This window comes from Cetorhinus maximus, chromosome 7, assembly GCF_964194155.1.
Source record: "Cetorhinus maximus chromosome 7, sCetMax3.hap1.1, whole genome shotgun sequence".
Classification (NCBI taxonomy): Eukaryota; Metazoa; Chordata; class Chondrichthyes; order Lamniformes; family Cetorhinidae; genus Cetorhinus; species Cetorhinus maximus.
Window position 1 is genome coordinate 2,233,481 of NC_135885.1, and position 18,737 is coordinate 2,252,217.

At 46.8% G+C, this 18,737-nt stretch overlaps 1 protein-coding gene across 9 annotated transcripts in view; it reads right to left on the reverse strand.

Annotated features, from left to right (window-relative positions):
• Positions 1-18,737, reverse strand: part of fhip1b (FHF complex subunit HOOK interacting protein 1B) — a 118,716-nt gene that overhangs the window by 67,036 nt on the left and 32,943 nt on the right. Inside the window, exon 1 of one of the 9 annotated variants that reach the window (XM_078544931.1) lies at positions 11,864-11,949. The exons of the other annotated variants lie outside the window; for them this stretch is intronic. The gene's annotated coding sequence lies outside the window, so the exon portion shown is untranslated. Of the gene's footprint in view, positions 1-11,863; positions 11,950-18,737 lie in introns of those variants that run through there. 9 annotated transcript variants of the gene reach the window in all.

Genomic DNA, 18,737 nt, shown 5'->3' on the forward strand with positions numbered 1-18,737 from the left:
ACAGAGTCTCTGCTGTTTATTCAGGGTAAGGGTCATTCACTGTGTAATTGTTACTGTTTAATGTGCAGATTAAAGGCTGATGAGCGAAGATAGGAACAGTATAATTTGTAAGATGATGTGAGAATACCCTGGGGAAGCAGTGCGGCTGTTCAGCATCAGCCTGCTTCTGCAGATTGAAAGGAAGTGAGAGGGAATGATAGCTTTCCTTGCAAACCGAGCTGAGAATGTCTCGGAGGAAAACAGCAGGAAAACTCAGGCTGGAATAAAGGGCGGAGCACTTCAGGAACTGTAACAAGACAAACTCCGTATGACTCAATTCGTCCTCTAGGTTTGGGGGTTTAAGCAGGGACTCTGTAGCAGAGAAGAGGGGTTGGGGTACAATGGTGGGGGTTAATGGGGGTATCACAGTGGGGGGCACAGCAGGAGGGCCGTGGTGGTAACAGGGCAACAAGTGGAGGTATCGGCGGGCAGGCACTGGGCGGTACCGTGTGAAGGAACCACCATAGTTTCAGGTAGAGCTTTGGCCTCATGTACTAAGCAGGATCCACCCCACCCTGGCCACCCTACAATTCGCATTGCTGAATCTTGCAGGGGGTCTGAGGATGACTGACATAGATTTCCATTGAATCTATAGCACAGAAACAGGCCACTCGGCCCCACTGGTCTCTGCTGGCTTTCATGTTCCACATGAGCCTCGTCCCAACTCTTCTCCATCTCACCCTATCACCGTATCCTTCTACTCCTTTCTCCCTCATGTATCTATACCATTCACCTCAACCACTGCCTGTGGCAGTCAGTTCCACATTCTCAACGCTCACTGGGTAAAAAAGTTTCTCCTGAATTCCCAATTGGACTTATTTGCGATTGTCTTGTGTCTTATGTCCTCGATCCTGATCTCCCCAACAAGTAAAAGCATCTTCTCTGTGTCGACCCTATCAAACTCTTTCATACTTTGATAGGTCTCTATCTGGTCAGCCCTAAGCCTTCTCTTTTTCCAGAGAGAAAATCCCAGGCCTGTTCAATCTTTCCTGATTGGTATAATTCCTCAGTTCCAGTATCTTGGCATCTACAAAAGATTAACATAACTTCTCTGGTTGGCATGGGGGGGGCGGCATGGATAAGAGCCTTTGAAGTTATCTTTCAAAAGGATCCCGAATACAGACATTGGTCATGACGCCTCCGAAGTGTCCATGAGAAGCTGGCCCGACTCTTTGAAAGTTGCAGGGGGCTAGGGGAAGCCCACCCCCCGCAATGGAGCTGGTCAGTTAGTGTGTGCAGGGTGTGGCACACAGCTCGCATCCTTCTCCCATGCTAGGGAAAATTGGCGGGGGGGGCGCTGGGAGTGGGGATGAACATCCCAGAATCGAGTATTTTTAAAGGCCCATGGAGCCTCCCCAAATTCGCAAAAATCCGGCCCAACAGCCCTGACCAGCTGGGTCACCCAAACCTAAGCAAACCCAGCAGATCCAGAAGTTGTCTCTTCAATCATGGAGACAAGAGCCTTTCCACAGCTGTTGGGTCCATTGCACCATGCAGTGTAAACAGAGCAGGGACTGAACTGGCACCATGCAGTGTAAACAGAGCAGGGACTGAACTGGCACCATGCAGTGTAAACAGAGCAGGGACTGAACTGGCACCATGCAGTGTAAACAGAGCAGGGACTGAACTGGCACCATGCAGTGTAAACAGAGCAGGGACTGAACTGGCACCATGCAGTGTAAACAGAGCAGGGACTGAACTGGCACCATGCAGTGTTAACAGAGCACTGGCTGAACTGGCACCATGCAGTGTAAACAGAGCAGAGACTGAGCGGACACCATGCAGTGTAAACAGAGCACTGGCTGAACTAGCACCATGCAGTGTAAACAGAGCACTGACTTAACAGGCACCGTGCAGTGTAAACAGAGCAGGGACTGAACTGGCACCATGCAGTGTAAACAGAGCAGGGACTGAACTGGCACCAAGCAGTGTAAACAGAGCAGGGACTGAACTGGCACCATGCAGTGTAAACAGAGCAGGGACTGAACTGGCACCGTGCAGTGTAAACAGAGCAGGGACTAAACTGGCACCATGCAGTGTAAACAGAGCAGGGACTAAACTGGCACCATGCAGTGTAAACAGAGCAGGGACTAAACTGGCACCATGCAGTGTAAACAGAGCAGGGACTAAACTGGCACCATGCAGTGTAAACAGAGCAGGGAATAAACTGGCACCATGCAGTGTAAACAGAGGAGGGACAGAGCGGACACCATGCAGTGTAAACAGAGCAGGGACTGAACTGGCACCATGCAGTGTAAACAGAGCAGGGACTGAACTGGCACCATGCAGTGTAAACAGAGCACTGGCTGAACTGGCACCATGCAGTGTAAACAGAGCAGGGACTGAGCGGACACCATGCAGTGTAAACAGAGCAGGGACTGAACTGGCACCATGCAGTGTAAACAGAGCAAGGACTAAACTGGCACCATGCAGTGTAAACAGAGCAGGGGCTTAACTGGCACCATGCAGTGTAAACAGAGCAGGGACTGAACTGGCACCATGCAGTGTAAACAGAGCAGGTACTGAACTGGCACCATGCAGTGTAAACAGAGCACTGGCTGAACTGGCATCATGCAGTGTAAACAGAGCACTGGCTGAACTGGCACCATGCAGTGTAAACAGAGCACTGGCTGAACTGGCACCATGCAGTGTAAACAGAGCAGGGACTGAACTGGCACCATGCAGTGTAAACAGGGCAGGGACTGAGCGGACACCATGCAGTATAAACAGAGCACTGACTGAACTGGCACCATGCAGTGTAAACAGAGGAGGGACTGAGCGGACACCATGCAGTGTAAACAGAGCAGGGACTGAGCGGACACCATGCAGTGTAAACAGAGCAGGGACTGAACTGGCACCATGCAGTGTAAACAGAGCACTGACTGAACTGGCAGCATGCAGTGTTAACAGAGCAGGGACTGAACTGGCACCATGCAGTGTAAACAGAGCACTGGCTGAACTAGCACCATGCAGTGTAAACAGAGCAGGGACTGAACTGGCAGCATGCAGTGTAAACAGAGCACTGGCTGAACTGGCACCATGCAGTGTAAACAGAGCAGGGACTGAACTGGCACCATGCAGTGTAAACAGAGCAGGGACTGAACTGGCACCATGCAGTGTAAACAGAGCAGAGACTGAACTGGCACCATGCATTGTAAACAGAGCAGGGACTGAACTGGCACCATGCAGTGTAAACAGAGCACTGGCTGAACTGGCACCATGCAGTGTAAACAGAGCACTGGCTGAACTAGCACCATGCAGTGTAAACAGAGCACTGGCTGAACTGGCACCATGCAGTGTAAACAGAGCAGGGACTGAACTGGCACCATGCAGTGTAAACAGAGCAGGGACTGAGCGGACAGCATGCAGTGTAAACAGAGCAGGGACTGAACTGGCACCATGCAGTGTTAACAGAGCAGGGACTGAACTGGCACCATGCAGTGTAAACAGAGCAGGAGCTGAACTGGCACCATGCAGTGTAAACAGAGCAGGGACTGAACTGGCACCATGCAGTGTAAACAGAGCAAGAACTGAACTGGCACCATGCAGTGTAAACAGAGCAAGGACTGAACTAGCACCATGCAGTGTAAACAGAGCAGCGACTGAGCGGACAGCATGCAGTGTAAACAGAGCAGTAGCTGAACTGGCACCATGCAGTGTAAACAGAGCAGAGACTGAACTGGCACCATGCAGTGTAAACAGAGCACTGGCCGAACAGGCACCATGCAGTGTAAACAGAGCAGGGACTGAACTGGCACCATGCAGTGTAAACAGAGCACTGGCCGAACTGGCACCATGCAGTGTAAACAGAGCAGGGACTGAGCGGACACCATGCAGTGTAAACAGAGCACTGGCCGAACTGGCACCATGCAGTGTAAACAGAGCAGGGACTGAACTGGCACCATGCAGTGTAAACAGAGCAGGGACTGAGCGGACACCATGCAGTGTAAACAGAGCACTGACTGAACTGGCACCACGCAGTGTAAACAGAGCAGGGACTGAGCGGACACCATGCAGTGTAAACAGAGCACTGACTAAGCGGACACCATGCAGTGTAAACAGAGCACTCACTGAACTGGCACCATGCAGTGCAAACAGAGCAGGGACTGAACTGACCCTGGGCCATGTGGTAGATGACTGTTTAGCACTGGTGACTTGGAAGTCAAATGACTTCCTCTTCCTCCACTGCCCGTAAAGATGCATCTTCTGATAGGCTTTTCTTTGTTGTCGCGAACGTCGCCATGGGTCACTGGGTAGCTTTCTCTCGGAGTCAGAAAGTAGTGGCTCAAGCCTCACTCTCCAGAGCTTCAGCACAAAATCTAGGCTGGCATCCCAGTGCAACACTGAGGGAGTGCTGCACTGTCAGAGGGTCAGTACTGAGGGAGTGCTGCACTGTCAGAGGGTCAGTACTGAGGGAGCACTGCACTGTCAGGATCAGTACTGAGGGAATGCTGCACTGTCAGAGGGTCAGTACTGAGGGAGCACTGGACTGTCAGAGGGTCAGTATTGAGGGAGCGCTGCACTCAGAGGGTCAGTACTGAGGGAGTGCTGCACTGTCAGAGGGTCAGTACTGAGGGAGTGCTGCACTGTCAGAGGGTCAGTACTGAGGGAGTGCTGCACTGTCAGAGGGTCAGTACTGAGGGAGTGCTGCACTGTCAGAGGGTCAGTACTGAGGGAGTGCTGGACTATCAGGGGCACTGTCTTTCGGATGAGATTTTAAAACACGGCCACATTTGCCCTCCAAGGGAAGCATTTTCCTTAATATTCTGGACAATCTGGACTGACATGTAAAACACAGCTTAGTTAACTTTGAAAAAGAGTCATACGGACTCAAAACATTGTTTCTCTCTCCATAGATACTGCCAGGCCTGATGAGTTTTTCCAGGACTTTGTTTTTATTTCAGGTTTCCAGCATCCGCAGTATTTTGCTTATACTTAGACATTTATCTCATTTCTATTTCTGGGCTCACTGTGTGCAATTTAACTCCCACACTTCATATATTACAACAATGATTACACTTCAAAAAGTGTTTTACATTCTGTAAAACATTTCGGAACATTTTGAGATCAGGAAAGGGTGTTCTTACCTTCCCTGAACAGCATAAGTACACCAGTTGGATTTTTACAAAATGTTTTACATTTTTACATTTACATTTGCTTCTACTGACGCTAAAGCTATACAGTGGGGTTCCCCATGGGGTCAGTGCTAGAATCTCCATCCTAGATGAGACATGTTTGTGTAGGGCACAATTTCAAAATTTGCAGATCTCACAAAACTTGGAAGCAAAGCGAACTGTGAGGAGGGTAGTGATGGACTCAAATAACATAGACTGGTGGAATGGGCGGACATGTGGGAGGTGCAATTTAAAGCAGAAAGGTGTGAAGTGATCCATGTTGTTAGGAAGAATGAAGAGGTACAACATTAGATAAGAGATATAATTCTAAAGGGGATGCAGGAACAGTGTGTCCTGGGGCATGCAGCATGTGCACAAACCATCAAAGAGGTAAGTGGTTAAAAAGACATCTGGAATGCTGGGCTTTATAAATACAGACAGGAGTATAAAAGTAAGGGAGTTATGGTGGACCTTTTAAAAACATCAGTTTAGTCTCAGATGGAGTATTGTGTCCAAGTCTGGACACTACACTTTAGGGAGGATATAAAGGCTTTAGCGGCACTGCACTAAAGACTTATGAGAATGATTCAATGGGATGAGGGACTTCAGTTATGTGGATAGATTGGAGAAGCTGGGGCTACTCTCTTAAAGAGAAGGTTGAGAAGAGATTGGATGCAAGTGTTCAAAATCATGAGGGGTCTGGACAGAGTGGATAGGGAGAAACTGTTCCCATTGGGGGGAGGGTCAAAAGCAGAGGATGCCAATTTAAGGTGAATGGCAAAAGAACCAAAGATGACATTAGGTAAAACTTTTTTACACAGTGAATGGTTAGGAACTGGAAGGCATTGCCTGAGAGTGTGGTGGAGGAAGATTTAATCATGGCTTTCAAAAGGGGATTAGGAATTTTCTAAAGAAAAAATTTACAGGGCTACAGGAAAAAGCGGGAGAACAAGACTAGCTGATTTGCTTTTGTAGGGAGCCTGCATGGACACAATGGGTTGAATGGTCTCCTTTTAGGCTTTAACCATTCTATGATTCTATAATGGTCATGGTGGGATTTGAATTTCATGCTTTCTGGATTATTAGTTTAAGCCTCTATATTGCTAGACCAAAAATATATCCCCTGCGCTACTCCAGCCTACTCTGCCAGTTTTCCTGAAACATTGAAAATGTTACCATGTCAAAAACACATCAGCACAAAGCAAAGAAACTCTGCTAGACCTTTATAAGTCACTGGTTCGGCCTCAGCTGAAGTACTGCAGATGTAACATAGCTAGGTTTCAAAAATGCCTTCGACAAGGTTCCATGTAATAGAATATTGCTGAAAAAGAGATTAAAGTAAGATGAAAAACTTGGGCAACACTCATCAGGCCAAACACAAGAATATCAAATTTCAAAGACTCACAACAATTTATACTACAGGAGAAAAGAGTGCTGATTGATTGGCAAGTTGACTCTGTTTGGTTGAGGCATTGCCATGAAGAAAGCAACTGGGAGCTATAGGCACCCCAACTCCTGGGCAATTCAAAAAAGGCACAAGGCTTGAACATATTCCTTTTGTTTGCAGAGAACTGGTCCCTGTGTATGAATGTATGTTGCTTCTAGCAAGCGTAAATGAACCACGCTATGAACTCGACTGATTATCTTCAATTGGTCGCTAGTGTAGCTATTAGCGCACTCAGGATTGTTCAGCAAGTCCTGTCTAATCATGAAATCACATCTAACAGGAGACATTTTGGGTTTCGCAAGCTTGGGCTGGTTGAGTATGGTCTGTACCCTGCTTATTATGAACAAGCCTTGATTCAATCAGCAATCACTGGGGCATACGGCCTACGCACCTATCATCGCACCAGCACCGAAACTCATACACAACATTGCTCAATTGTGTATTAGCAGTACATCTCTTTGTATTGACAGCAGTATCCTGTTAGTGGAAAATACCAGTCGTGTTGTCACTGCATAGCAGCAGCATAAAGTGGCTAACTTAACCTGTTGTTGAAATTTTTGAGATACTTTGCCTTTCCAGGGTAATTTGAGGTAGACCATAAAATAATGAGTAAGATCCAAGCATGCAGTGTGGGAGGAGAGTGGCAGCATGAACTGCTAGCTGGATTCAATGCAGAGAGCAGACAGTGGGAGTACAGGTTAGTTATTCAGAGAGGCAGAAGGTGGGAAGTGGATTCCACAAGGATCAGTGCTGGGATCACTGCTATTCACAATTTACATTTAACAGTTTGGACTTTGGAAACAAAAACACAATTTCTAATTTGTGGATGACACCAGATTTAGGGGATAGTCAATATTGAGGAGGATGGCAACAAGAAGACATTACTAAACTTGCAGAATGAGCAGATAATTGATAAAAGAATTTCAACTTGTGAGGTATTACATTTTGGTCAGAACAATAAAGAGGTTACATACACCTTGGAAAATAAAAATCTAAATGGAGTACAGGAGCAAAAGGATCATAGAAACATAGAAAATAGGAGCAGGAGTAGGCCATTTGGCCCTTCGAGCCTGCTCCGCCATTCAATATGATCATGACTGATCCTCTGTCTCAACGCCGTACTCCCGCTCTCTCCCCAAACCCCTTGATGCCTTTAGAGTTCATAAATCTATTTCCTTCTTAAATATATTCAGTGACTTGGCCCCCACAGCCTCTGTGGTAGAGAATTCCACAGGTTCACCACCCTCTGAGTGAAGAAGTTTCTCCTCATCTCAGTCCTAAATGGTCTACCCCGTATCCTGAGACTGTGACCCCTTGTTCTAGACCCCCCCAGCCAGAGGAAACATCATCCCTGTATCCAGCCTGCCCAGCCCTGTCAGAATTTTATATGTTTCAATGTGATCCCCTCTCATGCTTCTAAACTCCAGTGAATACTGGCCTAGTCAGCCTAATCTCTCCTCATACGACAATCCTGCCATCCCAGGTTTGGTGAACCTTCGCTGCACTCCCTCTATGGCAGGTGTATTCTTTCTTAGGTAAGGAAACCAAAACTGCACACAATACTCCAGGTGTGGTCTCACCAAGGCCCTGTACAGCTGCAGTAAGACATCCTTGCTCCTGTACTCAGGTCCTCTCGTGATGAAGGCCAATACACTATTTGCCTTCTTAACTGCTTGATGCACCTGAATGTTTGCTTTCAGTGACTGGTGTACAAGGACACCCAGGTCCCTTTTTACACCAACATTTCCCAATCTATCACCATTTAAATAATACTCTGTCATTCTGTTTTTCCTACCAAAGTGGATAACTTCACACTTATCCACGTTATACTGCATTTGTCATGTATTTACCCACTAAGTCAGCCCAAATCACCTTGAAGGATCTGGTGCTACAAAGGCAAATCACTAAAAGCAGCGAGACAGGTTAATAAGGCTATAAAGAAAAAGCAAACCTAGCACTGGAGCTCATTTCTACTGGAATAGAATTGAAAAGCAGAGATGTTCTGTTAAACTTTTATGGAACCTTGATTAGACCACACCTGGAGGGCTCTGTACAGTTTTGGTTGCTGTATTAAAAAAAGATATAGAAGTATTGGAGAGGGTGCAAAATAGATTCACAAGGATGATAACAGAACTGAGGAATTATGACTCTCGGGATCAGGCTGGATCTCCTGTTCTTGAAAAGAGATCTTCAAAATTATGAGAAGATTTGATAGACACACAGAGATTGTTTCCAGCTGTGGGGAAAAGCAAAACTAGAGGACATCAAAATCAGATAATCACCAAAAAAATCTAGCAGGAGCTTCTCAACCTCCTCAGGTATGTTGTAACCTACAGAACGAGCTAGTGCCTTGAGGGCTGTACATGTAAATAGCCCACAGGATACTGGCTCAGGAACACAGCTAATACAGGTGTGATGCAAAACAGCACAACACAAAACAGTACGCAGCTCAGACAACAGCAATCGCACAGCAGGCTCTGGAAGATTCCAGCCAACAGGCTGTTTAGAGAGATACAACATCAAGTCATGTTCATGTACCACCTTGACTGTAGAAGAAAAAAGTCCCAAGGCACTCTACAGAGGTGCAATCGGACCAAAATAGACAAAAAGGATTATTTGTGACAAAAGTTGGTGAAAGAGGTAAGTTTTGAGAAACATCTAAAAAGAGGAGAGAGAGAGATAGAGAGGTGTACAGGGGTTTAAGGAAGAAGTTGCAGAGCCTAGAGCCCAGGCAGCCAAAGGCACAGCCGCCAATGGTGGACAATTAAAATCGGGACTACTCAAGAGGCTGGAATTAGAGAAACGCAGATAGTTCTGAGAGTTGCATCACTGGAGGAGATTACAGAGATAGGGAGGGACAAGAACATGGAAGGATTTGTACACAAGGATGAAAATTTTAAATTGGATTTGGTGTAGAGAGAGAGAGAGGTTTATAATGGGAGCTGGGAGAGTTAAGGAGATTTTAAGTGATAGAGTGAAGAGTAGAACACAGGGGGTGGAATCTCTGATCTCGGCAGGTGTCTCACGCACTGACTGAAAAGGTGACAAGACACCCACACTGACTCTGAGGAGGGTGGCCCCCAGTATCATAGAAACTAGGAGTAGCCATTTGGCCCTTCGAGCCTGCTCCGCCATTCAATGTGATCATGCCTAATCCTCTATTTCAAAGCCGTACTCCCGCTTTCTTTCCATACCCCCTGATGCCCCTAATACCCAAAAATTTATCAATTTGTCTTGAATTTACTCAGTGACCCGGCCTCCACAGCCTCTGTGGTAGAGAATTCCACTGGTTCACCACCCTCTGAGTGAAGAAATTTATCCTTATCTCAGTCCTAAATGGCCTCCCCGGTATCCTGAGACTGTGGCCCCTGGTTCCAGACCCCCCCAACCAGGGGAAACATCCTCCCTGCACCCAGTCTGTCTAGCCCTGTTAGAATTTTATACGTTTCAATCAAATCCTTCCTCATTCTTCTAAACTCTAGTGAATACAGGCCCAGTTGAATCAATCTCTCCTCATACGCCAGTCCTGCCATCCCTGATATCAGCCAGCCTAGTGAACCTTCACAGCACTCCCTCTATGGCAAGTATATCCTTCCTTAGGTAAGGAGACCAAAACTGCACACAATACTCCAGGTGTGGTCTCACCAAGGCTCTGTATAACTGCAGTAAGACATCCCTACTTCTGAACTCAAATCCTCTCGCAATGAAGGCCAACATACCATTTGCCTTCCTAATTGTTTGCTGCACCTGCCTATTTACTTTAATTAACTGGTGTACAAGGACACCCAGATCCCTTTGTACATCCACATTTCCCAATATATCACCATTTAAATAATACTCTGCCTTTCCGCATTTCATAATGAAGTGTATAACTTTGGCATTTATCCACGTTATACTGCATCTGCCATGTGTTTGCCCCCACACACAACTTGTCTAAATCACCCTGAAGCCTCCTTGCATCCTCCTCACAACCCCACCCAGTTTTGTGTCGTCAACAAATCTTCTGCCCATCAGGTGGTTAAGTGGACAGCAGCAGGCTCTCCTCCCAACTAAGGACCCCAGAAGATGACGTACTGCCTGCCAAGAGCTGCTGGCCATCAGAGGCCGGCAGCTCTTGCACTCAGAGAAGGCCGTTGCTGATACCGGAATAACACCGCTCCCCTCCCCCCAACCACTGGAGCTCCAGGGTCACAAAGCAACCCAGGATAAAGGTAACTGCTTTTGTGGGGGGTACTAATGGGGTGGGGGTCGTGGGAGGGGTGGAGGGGCCATAGGGATTGGAGGCAAGGACAGGGAGAAGCGGTGAGTGGCCACCTCTCTGCCCCATGTCCATGCCCTCAATCATACACAGGTTAGTGCAGATCGAGGGTTCCCCCTCCCTCTCCAGCTGGCATGCAGGCTGCACAGTTTTACCAGTCATGCAGCCTGCACAGTTTTACCAGTCATGCAGCCTGCACAGTTTTACCAGTCATGCAGCCTGCACAGTTTTACCAGTCATGCAGCCTGCACAGTTTTACCAGTCATGCAGCCTGCACAGTTTTACCAGTCATGCAGCCTGCACAGTTTTACCAGTCATGCAGCCTGCACAGTTTTACCAGTCATGCAGCCTGCACAGTTTTACCAGTCATGCAGGCTGCACAGTTTTACCAGACATGCAGGCTGCATGTCGACAGGCCTGCCTGGAGCTGAGAAGATTCCAACAGAGGCGGGAAGAGGCCCTTAACTGGTTGTTAACTGACCACTTGAGGGACTCAAACGGAGGTGGGTTGGGCAGGTCGACCAAGGGCCTACCCACCCCGAATTTACTTCTGGTGGAGATGGGAAGGCATCAAGTATTGGTCCCAATTCAACCCACCAAATTCTCAGGCCCTCCTGCCTCCTTACTTGCCTCCGGCGGGGGCAGCAGATTCTGGCCAGGGTCAGAGGGAAGGACCCCGTGCCTGGGTGGGGTTTATTCTGAATGTTACACAGGTTTTGTTATGCAGATTAAACCAAACTCACAAGCATTCAGCTGGAACAGTCAGTAAAAGCCACCCCGGAATTGGAATCTGACTGCAAAATCCCACAAAATGGAGCTTGAGAAAGACAACCAAATGCTGAGAATATATAGTAACTCAGTGAAATAGATTCTTCATTCCACCTGAACTAACAATCTGCCATTGTCATTTCAGATGTTTACAATCCAGCTGAGTATTTCACTAAATTATGTGCGTACATCACGTCTCCTGTAACACAGCACTGTGTGGAAAAGAAACAGACTGACCTTGAAAACAGTCCCAGCATTAGTGATAAGCAACACGGTGTCTCAGCAAATTCTTTACAAGTTCCCGTAGTTAATCAGGGAGCTCCATATATGCCTGACCTGTGCAATTACCGAGCCAAATGGCAGCAATTTACAGCACTTCCTGCATCAGGTAGCACACAGGTTGGTGTAAAAGTCCACTCCCTCTGATCACAAGACTTTGCTCACCAAGGTAAGGGCGGGAACACTTTCTGCTAAAGGGCTCAAGTGCCAGCATCAAACAAACCAGGGCAGGTACAGCACGGGGTTAGATACAGAGTAAAGCTCCCTCTACACCGACACCATCAAACACTCCCAGGGCAGGTACAGCACGGGGTTAGATACAGAGTAAAGCTCCCTCTACACTGTCCCCATCAAACACGCGAGGACAGTGTAGAGGGAGCTTTACAGTGTATCTAGCACTTGAGCCCTTTACCACGAGTGGCTCGGCTGTGCAGGTGAGGACGAAGAAGAGTGAGCAATAGTGATAGGGGATTCGTTGGTTCGGGGAGCAGACAGGCGTTTCTGTGGCTGTAGACATGGCTCCAGGATGGGATGTTGCCTCTCTGGTACCAGGGTCAAGGATGTCACAGAGCAGCTGCAGGACATTCTTCTGGGGGAGGGTAAACAGCCAGAGGTCGTGGTCCACATTGGTACCAATGACTTAGGTAGGAAGGGGGATGTGGTCCTGCAATCAGAATTTAGGGAGCTAGGTAGAAAACTAGCAAACAGGACCTTTAATGTAATAATCTCCAGATTACTCCCAGTGCCATGTGCCAGTGAGTACAGAAATAGGAGGATAAAGCAGATGAATGTATGGCTGGAAAGATGGTGCAGGAGGGAGGGCTTTAGATTCCTGGGACACTGGGACTGGCTCTGGGGGAGATGGCACCTGTACAAGCCGGATGGGTTGCACTTGAACAGAGCTGGGACTGAGTTCCTTATGGGGCTTTTGCTGGTGCTGTTGGGAGGACTTTAAACTAACACAGCAGGGGTGTGGGAACCAAGAGAAAATATTAGAGAATAATACCAAGGTGCACAAAATGCTGAGAGGGACAGATAGCACTAGTATAGAGAATAGTAAGATAATAGATGAATTCGGGGTAAGGGAGAAAGTAACAAATTCTAAATCAGGGTTACTGTGCATGTGTGTGAATACACGGAGTATAGTGAATAAGATTGGGGAGTTACAGGCGCAGATTGCCATGTGGAAATATGATGTTGTGTCGATAACAGAGACCTGGCTCAAGGAAGGACAGAACCGGGTGTTAAATATTCCCAGGTACAAGGTGTTCAGAAAAGATAGGAAAGGCGGGGTGGCGGTATTGGTTAAGGAGAGCATTGCAGTGCTGGAGAAAGAGAATGTCCCAGAGAGTTCAAGGACAGAATCAATTTGGCTCAAACTAAGGAACAAAAAGGGTGCAATTACATTGCTCAGTGTAGTCTATAGACCGGCAACTAGTGAGAAGGATGTTGAGGAACAAATCTTAGAGAATATTGGAGAAGCGAAGAGGGATTATGAGAAAAGACTGGCAGCCAACATAAAGGGGAATCCCAAAGTCTTCTATAGGCATATAAATAGTAAAAGGGTGGTAAAAGGAGGAGTAGGGCCGATTAGGGGCCTAAAAGGGAATTTACACATGGACGAAGGGGCCATGGCTGAGGTGTTAAATGACTACTTTGCCTCTGTCTTTACCAAGGAGTTAGATGCTACTCAGGCCATGGTGACAGACGAGGAAGCTCTGTCACTAGAAAGGTTCAAATTTGACAAGGAGAAAGTGTTGAATAGACTATTGGTACTTAAAGTCGACAAGGCACAGGGACCGGATGAGATGCTTCCAAGGATATTGAAGGAAGTGAGAGTGGCCATAATTTTTCAGTCTTCCCTAGACTCAGGGGTGGTGCCAGAGGACTGGAGAATTGCAAACATTATGCCCTTGTTCAAAATAGGTTGTAAGGATAAGCCCAGCAATTACAGACCAGTCAGTTTAACTTCAGTGGTGGGCAGGATTTTAGAAACAATAATTCAGGATAGAATTAGTAGTCACATGGAAAAATATGGGTTGATAAGGAAGAGCCAGCATGGATTTCTAAAGAGGAAATCATGTTTAACTAATTTGCTAGAGTTTTTGAAGAGGTAACAGAAAAGGTCGATGAGGGTAATGCTGTTGATGTGGTGCACATGGACTTTCAAAAGACATTTGACACAGTGCCACACAACAGACTTGTGAAAAAAGTTATTGCTCATGGAATAAAAGGGACAGTAGCAACATGGATACAAAATTAGCTGAAAAATAGGAAGCAGAGAGTAATGGTCAATGGATATTTTTCAGGTTGGAGGAAGGTTTGTGGTGGAGTTCCCCAGGGGTCGGTATTGGGACCCTTGCTTTTCCTCATATATATTAATGATCTAGATCTTGGTGTGCATGTTTGAGTATGATACAAAGCTTGGGAGTGTTGTGAACTGCGAGAAGGACGGTGTGGAACTTCAAGAGGACATGGAGAAGTTGGTGGAGTGGGCAGATAGGTGGCAGATGAAGTTCAATGTGGAGAAGTGTGAGGTGATCCATTTTGGTAGGAAGAACATGGACAGACAATATAAAATAAGGGGGGAAATTCTGAAGGGGGTGCAGGAGCAGAAAGACCTGGGGGTATATGTGTATAGATCATTGAAGGTGGCAGGACAGGTGGAGAGAGCAGTTAATAAAGCATATAATATCCTGGGCTTTATTAATAGGGGCAGAGAGTACAAGGGCAGGGAATTTATGCGGAATTCATTTATATAAGACACTCGTTAGATCTCAGCTGGAGTATTGTGTACAGTTCTGGGCACCATATTATAGGAAGGATATGAACACGTTGGAGAGAGTGCAGAAGAGGTTCACAAGAATAGTTCCAGGGATGAGAAACTTCAGTTACGAAGATAGATTGGAGAGGTTGGGACTGTTGTCCTTAGAGAGAAGGTGGCTAAGAGGAGATTTGATAGAGATGTTCAAAATCACAAGGGGGCTGGACAGAGTAGATAGGGAGAAGCTGTTCCCACTCGTAAATGGATCAAGAACAAGAGGGTACAGATTTAAAGTGATTTGCAAAAGAAGCAAATGTGACGTGAGAAAAAACTTTTTCACACAGCGAGTGGTTCGGGTCTGGAATGCACGGCCTGGAAGTGTGGTGGAGGCAGGTTCAATCGGAGCATTCAAGAGGGCATTACATGATTATTTGAAAAGAAACAACGTGCAGGGGTACAGGGTAATGGCACTCAGTAATAATGCTCATTTGGAGAGCATGTGCAAACATGATGGGCCGAATGGCCTCCTTCTGTTTGTTAAAATTCTGTGATTCTGTGACAGATACAGCACGGGGTTGGATAGCGTAAAAGCTCCCTCTACACCGTCCCCATCAAACATTCCCAGGACAGGTACAGCACAGGGTTAGATACAGAGTAAAGCTCCCTCAACACTGTCCCCATCAAACGCTCCCAGGACAGGTACAGCACGGGGTTAGATACAGAGTAAAGCTCCCTCTACACTGTCCCATCAAACATTCATATTCACAGTCACAGAATCACACAGTGCAGAAAAGACCCTTCGGCCCATCAACTCTGCACCGACACGGAAGAAACACCTGACATACCTACCTAATCCCATTTATCAGCACTTGGCCCATTGCCTTGAATGTTATAACGTGCCACATGCTCATCCAAGTACTTTTTCAAGGATGTGAGGCAACCCGCCTCCACTACCTTCCCAGGCAGTGCATTCCAGACCTTCACCACCCTCTGGGTAAAAAGGTTTTTTCCTCACATCCCCCCTAAACCTCCTGCCCCTCACCTTGAACTTGTGTCCCCTCGTGACTGACCCTTCAACTAAGGGGAACAGCTGTTCCCTATCCACCCTGTCCATGTCCCTCATAATCTTGTACACCTCGATCAGGTCGCCGCTCAGTCTTCTCTGCTCCAACAGAAACAACCCAAGTCTACCTAGCCTCTCTTCATAACTTAAATGTTTCATCCCAGGCAACATCCTGGTGAATCTCCTCTGCACCCCCTCCAGTGCAATCATATCTTTCCTATAATGTGGCGACCAGAACTGCACACAGTACTCCAGTTGTGGCCTCACCAAGGTTCTATACAACTCCAATATAACCTCCCTACTTTTGTAATCTATGCCTCGATTGATAAAGGCAAGTGTCCCATATGCTTTTTTCACTGTCCCACTAACATGCCCCTCCGCCTTCAGAGATCTATGGACACACACACCAAGGTCCCTTTGTTCCTCAGAACTTCCTAGTGCCATGCCATTCATTGAATACTTCCTTGTCAGATTACTCCTTCCAAAGTGTATCACCTCACACTTTTCAGGGTTAAATTCCATCTGCCACTTATCTGCCCATTTGACCATCCCGTCTATATTTTCCTGTAGCCCAAGACACTAAACCTCACTGTTAGCCACCCGGCCAATCTTTGTGTCATCCGCAAACTTACTAACCCTACCCCTAACATAGTCATCTATGTCATTTATATAAATTACAAATAATAGGGGACCCAGCACAGATCCCTGTGGTACGCCACTGGACACTGGCTTCCAGTCACTAAAGCAGCCTTCTGACATCACCCTCTGTCTTCTACAACTAAGCCAATTTTGAATCCATCTTATCAAATTACCCTGTATCCCATGTGCATTTGCCTTCTTTATAAGTCTCCCATGTGAGACTTTGTCAAAGGCTTTGCTGAAATCCATATAAACTGCGTCAACTGCACTACTCTCATCAACACACCTGGTCACCTCCTCAAAAAATTCAATCAAATTTGTTAGGCATGACCTCCCTCTGACAAAGCCATGCTGACTATACCTGATCAAACCTTGCCTCTCCAAGTGGAGATAGATACTATCCTTCAGAAATTTCTCCAATAGTTTCCCAACCACTGACGTGAGACTCACTGGTCTGTCGTTCCCTGGCTTATCTCTACAACCCTTCTTAAATAGCGCAACCACATTAGCTGCTCTCCAGTCCTTTGGCACCTCCCCCGTGGCCAGAGAGGAATTAAAAATTTGGGTCAGAGCCCCTGTGATCTCCTCCCTTGCCTCCCTCAGCAGTCTGGGACACAAATCATCCGGACCTGGTGATTTGTCCACTTTTAAGCCTGCCAACACCTCCAATACCTTGTCACTCCCTATATTAATTTGCTCAAGAACCTCGCAGTCTCTCTCCCTGAGTTCCATACCTTCATCCTCATTCTCTTGGGTGAAGACGGGTGTGAAGTATTCATTCAACACTCTAGCAATGTCCTCTGGATCCACCCATAGATTGCCCCCTTGGTCCCTAATGGGCCTTGCTCTTTCCCTGGTTATCCTCTTCCCATTTATATACTTATAGAATATCTTGGGATTTTCCCTACTTTTACCAGCCAGAGCTTTCTCATATCCCCTCTTTGCTCTCCTAATTGCTTTCTTAAGCTCCACCCTGCACTTTCTGTACTCCACTAATGCCTCCGCTGATTTGCTCCCCTATTACCTGCTAAAAGCCTCTCTTATCCTTCTCATCGTATCCTGAATATCTCTGGTCATCCATGGTTCTCTGGGCTTGTTACTCCTTCCTATCACCCTAGAGGGAACATGTTGAGTCTGTACCCTCCCCATTTCCTTTTTGAACAGCCTACACTGTTCCTCTGTAGATTTCCCCACCAGTAGCTGTTCCCTGTCTACCTTGGCCAGATCCTGCCTTATTTTACTAAAATCCACTCTCCCCCATTCCAAAACATTTTTCTGCAACTTGTCTGTTTCTTTGTCCATAACAAACTTAAACTGTACCATGATGTGGTCGCTGTCACTAAAATGCTCGCCCACCACCACCTCAGCCACCTGTCCAGCTTCATTCCCCAGAATTAGGTCCAGCAATGCACCGTCCCTTGTTGGACCCTCTATACATTAACCTAAAAATTTCTCCTGCACACATTTCAAGAAATCCACTCCATCCAAGCCCTTGACACTTTGTCTATCCCAATTAATGTTGGGAAAGTTGAAATCACCTAATATAATTACCCTATTGTTATTGATTTTACACACCTCTGCAAATTGTGCACATATTTGCTCCTCAATTTCCCGCTGACTATCTGGGGGTCTATAATAAACACCTAATAATGTGGCTGCCCCTTTTTTATTCCTAAGCCCTATCCACAAAGCTTCATTCGATGCCCCCTCCAAGATATCATCTCTCCTTACTGCAGTAACTGACTCTTAACTAATAATACAACGCCTCCTCCTCTTTTACCCCTCCCCTGTCTCGCCTGAAGATTCCATATCCCGGAATGTTGAGCTGCCAATCCTGCCCCTCCCTCAACCATGTCTCAGTGATGGCTACTATATCACAATTCCACGTGTCAATCCTCACCCTTAACTCATCCGTTTTACCTGTAATAATCCTGGCATTAAAGTACAGGCCATCCAGACTTGCCTTACTCCCTTGAAACATAATGCAGCTGTACTCCCTCTGACCTGATTGTTTTACTGTACTATGACATGTCCCTATTCTGCTAACATTCTGTGTCCCCTCCCCCTGCCGAATTAGTTTAAACTCCTCCCAGCAGCACTAGCAAACCTGCCCGCAAGGATATTAGTCCTCCTCTGGTTCAGATGTAGACCGTCCCGCTTGTACAGGTCCCACCTTCCCCAGAAACGATCCCAGTGATCCAAGAATCTAAAACACTCCCTCCTGCATCAACTCTTAAGCCATGTATTCCTCTGTGCCATCTTCCTATTTCTGAGCTCGCTAGCACGTGACACTGGCAGTAATCCAGAGATTACAACCCGAGAGGTCCTGCTTTTCAGTCTACTGCCTAACTCCCTGAATTCTTGAT